The 12,591-nt window shown below is 39.8% G+C and overlaps 1 long non-coding RNA gene across 2 annotated transcripts; it reads left to right on the forward strand.

Annotated features, from left to right (window-relative positions):
• Positions 1 to 8: 8 nt before the first annotated feature.
• Positions 9 to 11,985, forward strand: LOC135298187 (uncharacterized). Of its 2 annotated transcripts, XR_010360186.1 has the most exons (5): positions 9 to 154; positions 3,426 to 3,626; positions 6,599 to 6,685; positions 10,852 to 10,944; positions 11,856 to 11,985. It is a non-coding gene; the product is annotated as an uncharacterized LOC135298187 (long non-coding RNA). The 2 variants fall into 2 exon arrangements; XR_010360185.1 differs by lacking the exons at positions 6,599 to 6,685; positions 10,852 to 10,944; positions 11,856 to 11,985 and adding an exon at positions 3,796 to 3,934.
• Positions 11,986 to 12,591: the final 606 nt, after the last annotated feature.

Here is a 12,591-nt window from a genome sequence, read left to right on the forward strand (position 1 = left end):
AGCATGTACTTCCCTGAGCCACAGGGCTTGGCAGCCCTATGTCTCTCTCTGTTATAAATATGTGAAGCTGTGGCTGGCCCTTCCTTTATATCAAATGCAGGTGGAATTGGTTGGAAGGCTCTAAAGCTGCTAAGAAGGCATTCAGTAAGACTATGTGAGACTAACCATTCAGCACTGTTTTCTTGGAAAGCTAGATGTTGTATAATTAGTCCCTTTTATTTGTTTTGCTTCTGATGCCTTCAAGTGTGTTTGGGTAATTTTTCCTCATTACCACATGGGATAAAAATTACATTCCTGTAAAGCAATAAAGACAAAACCAAAAAAACTGTTCTTGCTTCCAGAAGCTGAAGATGTAAGAAAACACCAAACACTTAAGCCTGTAGTAAAACACTGAGTTGGCAATGCTGCTGCTGTTCTCTTGTACCAGGATATATAATACATGCTCCCGCAGAAAGCAACAGTGCTTAGCTTCCAGGGAGCACCCAGACTTCTCGAGGAAACCCAGAAACCACAGCAAAGAGGCAGATTGAAAGGATCCCCTAATGAGTAAATACATCCAGGGCTTTTAGTTCCCCATCTGCTGTTTTGACAAATGTGTGTGAGCTGTTTTGCCAGCAGATATCACTATGTGTGTCCAAATTATGAGTGAGAATGAGAGAGAAAAAGCATTTCTCTGCTCATAAGCGACAGGCAGATTTAGGAAGGTCTGATGGAGTTTATGTGCATTATTAGGCACATTTTTAATTCTTTTGTCAACCCCTATTATGAGGTCATTTCACTTCAATGCAAATTAAACCAAAATTTTTCACCTTCCTATGTTCTTTTTTTTCCATAATATATATTTTTAATGTGTTGTTCAATCACAGCCCTCTAGAACAGCCTAAAAGTCCCTTAACTCTCTGAATTGAACTACTGTGGCCTTTCTTGTCAAAAAGAGCTCCTGGATTTATTTCGGTGTACATTGACACTATAAAATGTTACTTTCTTTTCTCTCTTCTGCAGGCAAAGAGCTATAAAAATCAAGTTTCATTGTCATTTCAACCTTTGTTCTAAAACATTATGATGTGTAGAAAATTGATTATACTGGAATTTAGTATATACAACAAAAGGAAACTTTGTTGAAATCCAGAGGGCCATTTCTGTTCATTTGATAAATGTATTAGTTTCTTTGGTTTCCTGAATTACCAGGTAAAGGGCAACATTTTCCAGATCTAACTAATTTCACTGAAACATATGAAAGACAAATACCAGAAGTCAAATCTAACATATTCTTCCCATGGGCCTTAAAAAAAACCCACCCCAAACTCTTTATTTTGAAAAGCTAAAGTAAGAGTTCAAAATTAAATGGATGATTCATGCGAGATATGTGAACTGAACAACACATTGAGCTGTTGCACCAGCTGATATGGCCTGGGTTTTCTCAGCACTGCTAAAGAAAAGAAACAAGAAGTGAAAAAAATTGATTGCTGTGCTACTCCATCTACTCAAGTGTCGCCGTATCTCAGGGTCACAGCAAAGCAGACCCTCTGTGAGGAGCTCTGTGCTCGGGGGGGAGCTTTCAGCTCCATGGGTACAGGGCCAAATTTTGCTCCTTTTTTCTCCCCCAGGCACGGAGGAGCTGAGTGCTGGAGTCTCTGTAGGCAGAGGGTGCTGCTCAGGGGGAGTGGCCCTGCGGAGCCTTTGCTCCCACTGGCAGCCCCACTGCTTCCACAGCCACAGCTCGGAGCTGTGGGTTACTCCTTCATGAACCTATTCCCTCCTGCTGGCATCCCATCCCACCCCATCCCACCCCATCCCACCCCATCCCACCCCATCCCATCCCATCCCATCCCATCCCATCCCATCCCATCCCATCCCATCCCATCCCATCCCATCCCATCCCATCCCATCCCATCCCATCCCATCCTTGGATGTGTGTACCACTGCTTTAGAGACTCCTGATCTCACAGTCACGAGCAAAGGGTTCTACTGGGTTTTGTCATGGATCTTGCCAGTCTGAGGGATGCAGCAGCTTCTGCAGTCGAGCAGCAGGAGGAAAAAGCAGTTCAAACTGATAAAAGTAATAGTTATCAATTCACTGGCAAAATCACAATATGTTATATTTCTTACTGAAGGTACTGAAAGAAAAAAATCATGGTTTTGTGGTAAAAGTTACAATATATGCTCCTGCCTTTTTTTTTTCTTTTTGAGTAACAATAACTTTAAGCAAAGGGAAATGTTCCCTACTGGATAAACAAGAATCCCTAATTTAATCTACTATCTGAGAGATGTTATGGTCCCCAGCAAATATTAACCTCTGCCTCTTGATGGAAAAAGACCCCCTTTGCCCATGGGAGTCACATTTATTTCAGTCTAGACGAAATAGCTCCTAGGAGTTGTAGGGAGAAACAATGATGTCTGAGTGCCTCCTGGAGAACATTCAAACCTTGAGCATATTTTGGTTTGTATTGGAGTTGAACTTGATGTGATAGGTCTGGAAAAATATAGAGCTGACAGTCTATATACACAACCAGGTTTTTAGTCCACATGGATAATGAGACCTAAGCACCCAGCCGCTTTTTTTTTGTGCCACTGTCAATTTAAAGTGCATTTTTAAATGAACAGTGGGGTTATTTGGGTCTATTAATTACAGTAATTGTTTCCTGCGTGGAAACCACATGTATGAGATGTGAAAGGCGCGTGTGTGTGAGAAGGAACGCTGGCGTGTGTGAGACTGGAGCAATTCCCCTTTGAAGATTTTTTTTAATCCCTAGAGAGGGAGCTTGTAATGAGCAACAACATTTATGCTGAGGACTTCAATGCTCCTTGTTGCCCCATACGTTGCCTTGCCTTTCACATGGAGATGAAAGTCAGCGGTTGAAGCTGCTCCTCCTTTTCCCATGTGGCTGATATAAATTCTACATCAAATGGAAAGGAGGAAGGGCAGGTTTGGTTGTCAGCAAAATATGAAGGAGAGGTCTGAGAGCGGCAGGAGCAGGGGCTCAGGTCTCATTAATCTGGAGGGCAGCAGAGGAGTAAACATAAAACCTTGGGAAGATGCCCACTGTGCCCTTTAAACAAAGAGCCTGTGATTGGCATAATAAGGAGTGCTGATGGGTAAATGGGAAAATGCTTTTCCTAAGGTTTACTTGTTAATGGATATGATGAGAAACTCATGCAGATTTTTATAGTTTGTATAAAACTTGAATGCATTGATTTGTGCATCAAGAAAGTACAATAATGGTCCTGTGTTTTTCTAACCCGTGCTCTATTACAAGTCTCTCTATTTTGACTTTCACAAGGAAGTTGTCTTTCTGCCAGGTTGTGGTATTTTTTCTAGTGCAGAACAATGCTAGAGGAAAAATGTTTGGGAAAAGATTGGCATTACTCTCATATTCTTGAAATGCAGAATGTTATTTCCCCTTTTATGTCTCCTTTTGCTGCAGTGGCACATCTCAAATGTGACTCAGCCCATGTATGTCCCTACAATTTGTCCTGTGGAGCAGCTTAGTTTGGAGAGAAGAGGGAAGGGATGAAAAAAATTCAGCAACACATCCTGACAGAAGGCAGCCAGGGAGTGTGGCTTTATTGGGGAAGAGCTATGCTGGGAAGAGAGACAGTAGATCTCCTGAGACATCTAAGAGCAGGTAGGTTGTATGTTGGAGTCATGGCACAGGCATAAATCCTTCCTCAAAGGCAGTAGAGTTCACAGTTTATATTGTCATGCTCTCAGCTTGATTTGAGCAGCATTTGCTTATTCTCTTTTTTTTTTTTTTTTTTTTTTTTTGTGCTCCTGTTCTCTGCTCATCTGCACAGAAGATGAGAGGCAGACACTCTGTTCTGATGTGCCCAGAAATATAAGAGCAAGAGGAGTAGAGTCAGCACAAGGTTTTTTATCCAACTCTTAGTTCGGGAAGGTCCCCATGCATGAACATGGAAAAACTTGCTCCTGACACAACTGGGACAATAAACAGTCAGAAATCAAAATTCTAGCTACACTAATCAATCCTGTTTCCCCTTTTTTTCTTTCATTTTCTTTCCTGGGGAAATATTTATATTTGTTTATATGGGACTTTTTACCTCTTCTCGTCCCACCTGAAGATACATGCAAAGACATCAAGGTTACGACACAAGGCTATGAAACAAAACTCTGTTAGTTCAGCTAGAAACTTGAACCACAGAAGATTATTACAAAGGTTTTAGGCAGGGATAGTCTTTGGTACTTTTTGAGCAGAGCTGAATGTCAGAAAAGTTTTATGTCAGCAGCGAGATCCAGCTAAGAGGAAACCACATTTTTCTCTCTCAAAAACCCTGTTGCTACCTCATACTGTTTACTGTCTTAGTGAAATTATTTCAGGATTTTTCCAGAGTTTAACAAGAAGGTTGGTGATATTTCATGCTCTGCTGATTTTTATGAGTAATAGGTGGTTTCTTTGAAGCCACTGCTTTAGTACCAGGAAACATCCAGCTAGCCCAAATGAAGAAATAGCTGGGATTCATTCCTGGCCCAGTGACTCTCATCTCCTTTTGCAGGAGGTGAATTTTGCAGTTTTATCCAGTGTTCATGCAGAGAGGTAAATGGAAAACTTTAATCTCGGCTCCATTGTCTGTACACCAGTTGATGGGACAGGATTCTCATGGCAGTTTTTGGTGGCAAAGCCAGAACAGAATGAAATTTGCTCTTACCTGGGCTTATTCACCAGAACAAGGAGACTCAGCTGGCTTTTGTGATGTGAGCATTCCACGAGGGAAATAACTCTGGCAGATGATCTCATACTAGTGCATTGATACACAAGAGGATAAAGTTCTTGTGAGCTCATTAAGTTCTAAGTATCAGAAAAGGAAATGAAGAAAAAAATGAATCTGTCAAGGAATCTGTGTTTGATTCTAGCAGGTGTTTTGAGTAAAAGTGAAAAATAAAATACGTTCTTCCTGAAACTTTCACCTATTTTAAAACACTATTTTGAAGTATTTTTGAATATATTTTGTATATTTTGAAGTATTTTATGATGACAAAGTAATCTATGCAAATATGAATGTAGTAAAATTTAATTAAGATTAAATAGAACAATTAATTGTTTTAAATGCGTATTTTAAAATAGTGTCTTCAATCAAATAAATAAATATAATAGTCCTTATCAGTGAACTCCATCAGCCTAATGGCTTGTTATATTTTTATTTGCTTTATTAATGAAGAAAAAAGCAAACTTCGGCATGAGTTATGTTTAGGTTTGATTAAAGATTCTTGCAGCATCAGGGGATATTAACAAGCAGTTATATTTTGAGCTTACAATGGATTGATTATTCCTTCCTGAGAGAACAGTGATGCACAGACAAACTGCATAGAAATAACATGTCAGCAATGTCATACTACTGTACAGATTTCAAAGATAAATTTCCATCTGGCAAGCAGACATTCAGGAAGGAACTTCTGTTAATGTGGCTTTCACACAAAGTTCATTGGGGATAAAATCCGGCTTGAAGATTAATTTCTATTTCTCTTCTCACACTTGGCAAATGTTAATTTACTGTAGACATTTCTTAAAGAGATTGAGTAGGAATAAGAAAAAGATAAGGAAAAAGCTGTGTTTCTTCTCTTGTTCCACTGGAAGTTTTGGACTAATCAAGATGGTCCTCCTAACAACCAAGAGCCAAACAGAAAAACAAATAGAAAATTTTTTAAATGACAACTATAAACTGAGAACAAAAATGCTCTGTAAATATTAATATGTCACTGAGAACTTTGATGTGATGAACAAACAACAGTTAGTTTAACCTTTTTGAGGAAAGATAAATAATAAAAACCTCATGCACAAATTAGAAGGCAGGAAGAGACCCTGAGCATATTGCAATGATATCCCTGCTGACTTCAGTGGTCATTGCAGAAGATCTCCTCTCATCTGAGGGAGGTCAGTGCTGCTGACTGCCACAGGATGCAGATGAGAGCCAGGTTCTTTTCTGCCTTTCACCCCAACGCTACCCCAGCATCACACCAAGTAAGATAATGGAATAAAACACAGGTGTTCACTAGAGAGCACACTGAGTTTGTTTCCCTGAGGTACGTACCACTGATAAACATGAAGAATTAAACTCTCTTACAATAGTACTGCTTGACCCGAGGTGTTCAAGGACTATTTGCAAAACAGGTACTGCATATTTTGGGAAGGAAGAAAAATCAGACAAAAGACATGTGATACTTTGCATATGAACACATAAGTGTTCATGCAAAATATTTTGACGTTATTAGCATATGTGTTTTAAAGGAAAGAAGATTTCTTTTAAGTGTTTGATTGTCACTGTTTTTTTAATAACACTTCAGCTTCAGAGTTTTTAAGGAACAGATTTGACTGACACATGCTTAGTCAAAAGGAAATATGCAGCTGATTCATAAGCACCAGTGGACTTTTGTCTTTAAAGAGCAGTTGTACAATACTCATCCAGCACGTTCCATGCTACTTACGAGCTCTCTTGAGGTAAATAGTTTAAAACAATATGGACTGTAGTCTTTGTCACTAATAGGAGTTACCCAAATCTGTCTAAGAAAGAGTGTGCTTTTTGGATATTTTTGTATTTACATTGCATATCACCTTTCCAATGACCACTGTTCCCTATTTTACAGAAAGCTGATTTATGTGCCAGTTGACTCTCTGTGGTTCCCTGAAATGTAGGCTTGTTTTAAAAGTGAACTATATTGTAACTCAACCTGGTAAGTGTGGGAGACAGCTGTCTGCAGTTCATATTTTGAAATATTGTTTTAATAATTGTTTCTTTCCTTTTCTTAAATCAGTGGTAGAATATTGCCATTATGGGATTTTAGGTAGAAACACCCATTTCTTATAAAAGAAACAGACTTGCAGAGCATGAGGCTTGGAGATGGGGCACCTGTTAGCTATTTTCTCAGTCAGTCACAAACTGGGATCTGGATTCAGACAATTCCTCAGACACTGGGAAGAATGGAAGAAAGAAGTTAGCTGGTAACAGTCAAGCTAGAAAACTGTCTCTGGCTGAGCAATGAACATTAAAATGGAGGAGAGGAGGAACAAACCGGGCTGATTTTCCCTGTGACAAACAGGGTGAGGCTGGCATAGATGGAGAAGCCAGGCTGGGCAAGTAGGCTAGAAAATCAGCTACAAGTCAATGAAGAGGGTGAACAGGCTGGATGCTGAAGTCAAAAGTCATTGGTTTCTGTGCTGGAAGTACTCACTGAGTATAAAAATTTGCCAGTCTACTTGGCAATCTGAGTGTCTGAGTAACTAGCCTAATATTAGCTAGCCAGGTTTCAATATTTTGACCTAAACCCCATTCGTTTTTGTAGTCACCTACAGAATTACTGCAGAGCATAGAGCTCTGAACTTAACAAATTCTGGGTAAATAAGGCCTTGATTCATCAGTATTTGCCAGATTAAATAATTTCTTAGTACACATCCTTTAGACCCCAAGATTTCTTATGGTCCTGCATAATAAACTGTTTGTGCAATTAGCAATAAATTTGTCAAAGTAAGTCACTCTTTAAAGCTGGGAACAAGTATAACATTTATCTGTGTGTTAGAGTTTGCAGTTAAAAATAGCCATCCTGTTTTCATATGGCCAGGGCACTTTCAGGCTTGTTTTCTCCAGCTCTGTTGATACAGAGAAGGTAACAGAATCAGCCTGAGTATGTGATAGAGAATGGTATTCTTTGTACAGAAATGAAGCTTATTTGCTGAAGGAAATCTGCCAATCCTGAATTCACCGCATCGCCACCTATTTGAGCATTATGTTTTGGGCTTTAATGAATGTTTACCACTACCTGCTTTAATTGCAATAGGCCTTATCTGAAATGTGCAGTCTGGTCGTATGAATGTTAATACACTAAATAAATGTGCAAGGTTAAGACACCATGCAAAGCCCAACAGTGCCCAGCATGGAGCTGTAGCTCTCAGGGATTCACACACAGCAAAAGGCTTTCTTCACTCCCGGCACTGTGGTCCTGCACGGGCCCCTGAGGTGCCAGGCTGGCAGATGTCTCTGCACCCAGCTCCACAGTGAGGTTCCTGAGGCTGCTGACTAAATGTACTAAAATGGCATTTAGACTACGTAATGTGGCATTTACTTTCACTGCCTCTACCAGAACTGGTGGTTATTTATTTGGAAATCTCAGACATGAGGTGTTATTTGATTTAGGGAGAAGTTTGTGTAATTTAGATATCCTTAGGCTCCCTAGAAGACACCTTAATTAATACAATTTCCTTGATTAGCTGATTCCTAATTAAATTTAGTGTGGTGTATATATTTATTTAATTTGCAGCATATTTTTATTTCCTTCTGTTTAATTTTGTAATACATTTTTTAAGCCACTTATCCTTTAGCTTTACAAAATCAAAACTGATGCAATATACAAGAAAGAGTTAAGCTCACTAGAAGCTTCAACCTGTAAGAGGTCTTTTTTATATCAGTGGGAGAAGAAAAATCTGAGCCCCTACAAAAATCATATCTGACCTATGCGTGGAGGGTAGTGCTGGGCAAAGTAGAAGTCTGAGAAGGAAAAGGGGGAGACTTAGGGCAAGAAGGATTCCAAAGAAAGGATTTAATTATATTGGAATTAACTCTAAACCATTCAACTGGACTGAAACAAAATTAATTATAAAGCATTTGTTTTGATGAAGCTGAGCCAGGAAAAGCACAATGCTGCCAAATAATATTTAATAATTGTATTCAAAAATTAGAAAAAGAACCCTTTGGGACTCTTAGGAGATCATTGAAACCAACTGCTCTTTTGATGAAGTATGTGTCTTTCTCAGATTAAATTACAGGGGCAGTCTCATGTTCTCATGAGATTCTGTAAACCTATATTGCATTATTTTAGTAAAAGCAAAGTAAAGAGAATTAATTGGTGATCATAGACTTTCTAAGGAAGGGCAGAGCAGAATTTTAACGAGCACTTACTCAGCTGTCTGTTTTACTGCTTCCCCCCAACCTGAGCCTCTTGTTTTCTATGGCACTGGGAGAAAGTACTTTTCTTGAACAATTTCACATTTCCTGGCCCTGCTCATGTCTTGCAAGTGATGACGTGTCTTAGAAAATAGGGCAACAGAGAAAGAGTGATGGCTCTTGAGTGAGTTGGGAGAAAACACAAGGAAATCTTAACAAAGAGAGAAAGTGATGTGTTTACCTTTTGCTTTGGCTTCAGCCATGTCTAGACACAGCCTTACGTGCTTAATGGTAACCGCAGGAGCTAGGAGAGAGTCACCTCACTCATTAGTGCCTCCTTGAGACATTGGCTTCAAGGAGGCAGTAGGCAGTGCCACTAAAACTTCTAGTATCAGGTCTAGCAGGACCTGGCAGTATGATTTTGGCTTCTTGAAAACAAAAGTCTTGAGTGCCATGGAAGTGTGCTTCAAAATGCATGCAGCTCTGACACAGGCTGTTCACAAGCAATGAAGCTCTCCCTTGAAACTCGAATATGGATGCATACTCACTGCTAACTAACTTCAGGCAATGCCTCAATGTTTGTGTTGGTTTGATGGATAAGGCTTTCTGAGATGTTTTGTGTGGAGAACTCAAATGTAGTCACAAATGAGAGAAATGTTAATTGGATCAGACAGCTCTGTGTTAGATCTTAGGTGCCCCACAGCTGTGAGCCTTTTTTCTTTTCAACAGTGTTTTAGTCAAGAAGTGGAATTAATGTTTGGTTTGTCTTAACATTTCTGATATTTTTCTTCTTAACATGGCTCCTTTCTTGCCCATTTTGAGACTCCCACTGGGAGATAATTGAAGTTCCTCCTGGGAGAGTTTCTGCAGAAAAACTATGGGTCTTTTCAGGCTCTTTTTCTGTTTTGCCTCACTTAATATTGATGGAAATATAGCTGGATGCATTGGTCAATTTTTACTAAGGCTATAGGTGACAAAAGCAGGTAGGATGGCTGATGTGCAGTGTTTTCTAATAAAACACAGCTAAGGCTCTTGGATTTTTAGGCATTAGATTTATAATTTTTCTACTGTGTTAGGCAGATTTTCATGTCTTAAGTTTCATGAAAACATTTTTTGACAACATACCCTGTGAAGCTGTGTGTGAAACAGCTTGGAGGATGGAAGGATTAACTTGACACTTTGGGATGTGGGCCTCTTAATGCTCTCCTAACGACTGTCACAGGACTTCTTCCCACAGGTATGCTTCTCCCAGGATGTTCCTTCAGTCGGGAAATTTGTACTGTCACTTCCAGCATTTAGTGAAAGGAAAGCCAGTGCTGACTGTCCTGACTTTGCCTCTACATACAGGAGTTAAATCTTCGTCCAAAGTTCAAATCAGGAGCTCTCCCTAAATTAAGAGGGATGTGGCAGTCTCTGAAGGGTTTGCAGCTCTCTGCTCAACAATGTAGGATTATTGAATTGTTTAGGTTGGAAAAGACCTCTAAGATCAACGCAGCACTGCCAAGTCCACCACTAACCATGTCTCTAAGTGCCATATCTCCATGTCTTTTAAATCCCTCCAGGGATGGTGACTCCCCCACTTCCCTGGGCAGCCTGTTCCAATGCTTGATAACCCTTTTGGTGAAGACATTTTTCCCTAATATCCAATCTAAACCTCCCCCAGTGAACTTCATGGTCTTGGAAACCTCATGAAAATAATGCTGCACCAAGGGGAAGGAGTGGAAATAAAAATTCATGGCCAGGTTGATAATTCCTGAGTGGCATTTTGTGTATGAGTACTTTGTGATCATCCATGGCCCTGCTCCTGCTGAACAGTTTAACCCCATCTGGACCAGGCTCTGGATTTACCGGAGACCTACAACAGGCGCTCTCCCTTAATCTCGTATGATTTCTTTCTTTTTCTTCCCCCACAAATGTAATGGTGTGTATCAGAAATAAATAACAGCAAAACATGTCTGGAAGCTGAGGGATAAAATGGAGAACCATGAGAAAACATGTGGGTATCTCTTGATGGAAGTCCTTGCTTCCCAGAAGAGCAACAGTGACTCCCTCCAGGTAGGGAACCTGTGTGGCTTTCTGCCATACAACAGGCAGGGCAAAGAGGACATTTCAAGGGCATTTAAAAAAGCTGTAACTGCTTAGAAAGCCTGGTAATTCTTGCACATCTCAAACTATTATAGCAGGCTTGGATAGAGAGAAGATGCCAAATGGCTTTCTCCAGGGAGTGGGGGCTCTGCTGTGCTCCTCGGGTAGTGCTCCACCATGGGTGACTGTCAATGGGTGGAAGTAAATCTGTTCCTGTGGCCATTGTAATGTCCATAAAGGGGCTATAGAAAGAAAGTAACACCGTGGCACTGTGGTCTTGCTTTTGAACACACTCTCAAAGATATAATTAAAACCACCAAGCTTATTTCAGGCAAAGTTCGTAAGTGATGGGTCTGGCATCATGCCGATTGCAGGAAGGCTAATTACACCATAAATTAAACTTTTTTTTCCTAACCAAACATTATGACCTTTAATAAAATTGTTTTTACAACCAGCTGTCAATAAATCATCCAGGAAAGCTAGTGAGAAATGTTCTGTGAACACTCCACTTCTGTGAATTTCATTAGCTGCAGTTTATTTGATTTTTTGTGAGCTATGATGGTTTTTAAATCTCAAATTAAAAGCCCCGAACCATAAAAACTAATTCAAGAACATTAGCATCTTGGTTTCTGAAAATGAGCCTCTCTAATTGCAGAAATTAGTCAAGATTGTATAACGATCAGGAGGTCATTAAAAAAAGAATAGTGGGTAGGCTGTGTTTGACCCAGCTAGAGCAGCTCCAGAGAAGTTTTTTTTTGAATACACCCTTAATGGAAGAAAACTGTCTCCTGCTAGATAGATTTGAGAGCACTGTGAAAGCCTTTTAACCCAGAGGTTTGATTTCTGAGACATCACTTTCCTGGCCTTGTTTATTCTCTTAGGCGCATCAGGACTTGAGCTTGGACACGTGCAAGAAGTTTTACTGCGTGTTGTACCCTTGTGTCTGCAGCAGTGAAGTATGAGGTAGTGTCAATAGGCTTTACTTCAGGACCTCTTTTTGTTTTGCATTCTTAAGGCTCCTGTACTACTTCATGGTAATTACAAATATTTGTAAGAAATATACTATACTGCTTGATTTGTGGCTTTAAGGTGGACATATTTTAAAGCGAGGCATTTTTATTAGATTGGTACCAGAAAATGAAGCTGTTAACATTATACTCCTCTGCCTCATAAAGCTCTTCTAAGTAGAGAAGCGGGGTTATTTTGTGTTGTAGAAACATCTAGAAAGCCTTTAGGTTTGCATTTGATAAGAAAAGATGGCAATCCTCTTTTTTGGAACTGCAGATTTCCTCACATTTCTGTTTTCCTGTCTCTATATTTTGGCATGATAATTTCAAGCCATTCTTAACTCTCCCTGTTCATCTGAATTTCCATAGCTCATTTATGGGGAATATGTGTTATAAAAATGAGATACACCTTGCTTAACTCCATGTGGCTTCCATGAGTCCCTGTTCAAGCAGTTTCTAACATCTCACACAGATATCTCTATTCCTGCCTAGTGGTGTGTATTCTAAAGGTTCCCCTGGAGCTCATCTGTAAAGTGTGCCCAATCCCTCATCATATTTTGTTTTAGGGACCCCAAAATGAATATTTAATTTAAAGGAGAAGATGATACTT

This window comes from Passer domesticus, chromosome 3 (assembly GCF_036417665.1).
Source record: "Passer domesticus isolate bPasDom1 chromosome 3, bPasDom1.hap1, whole genome shotgun sequence".
Lineage (NCBI taxonomy): Eukaryota > Metazoa > Chordata > Aves > Passeriformes > Passeridae > Passer > Passer domesticus.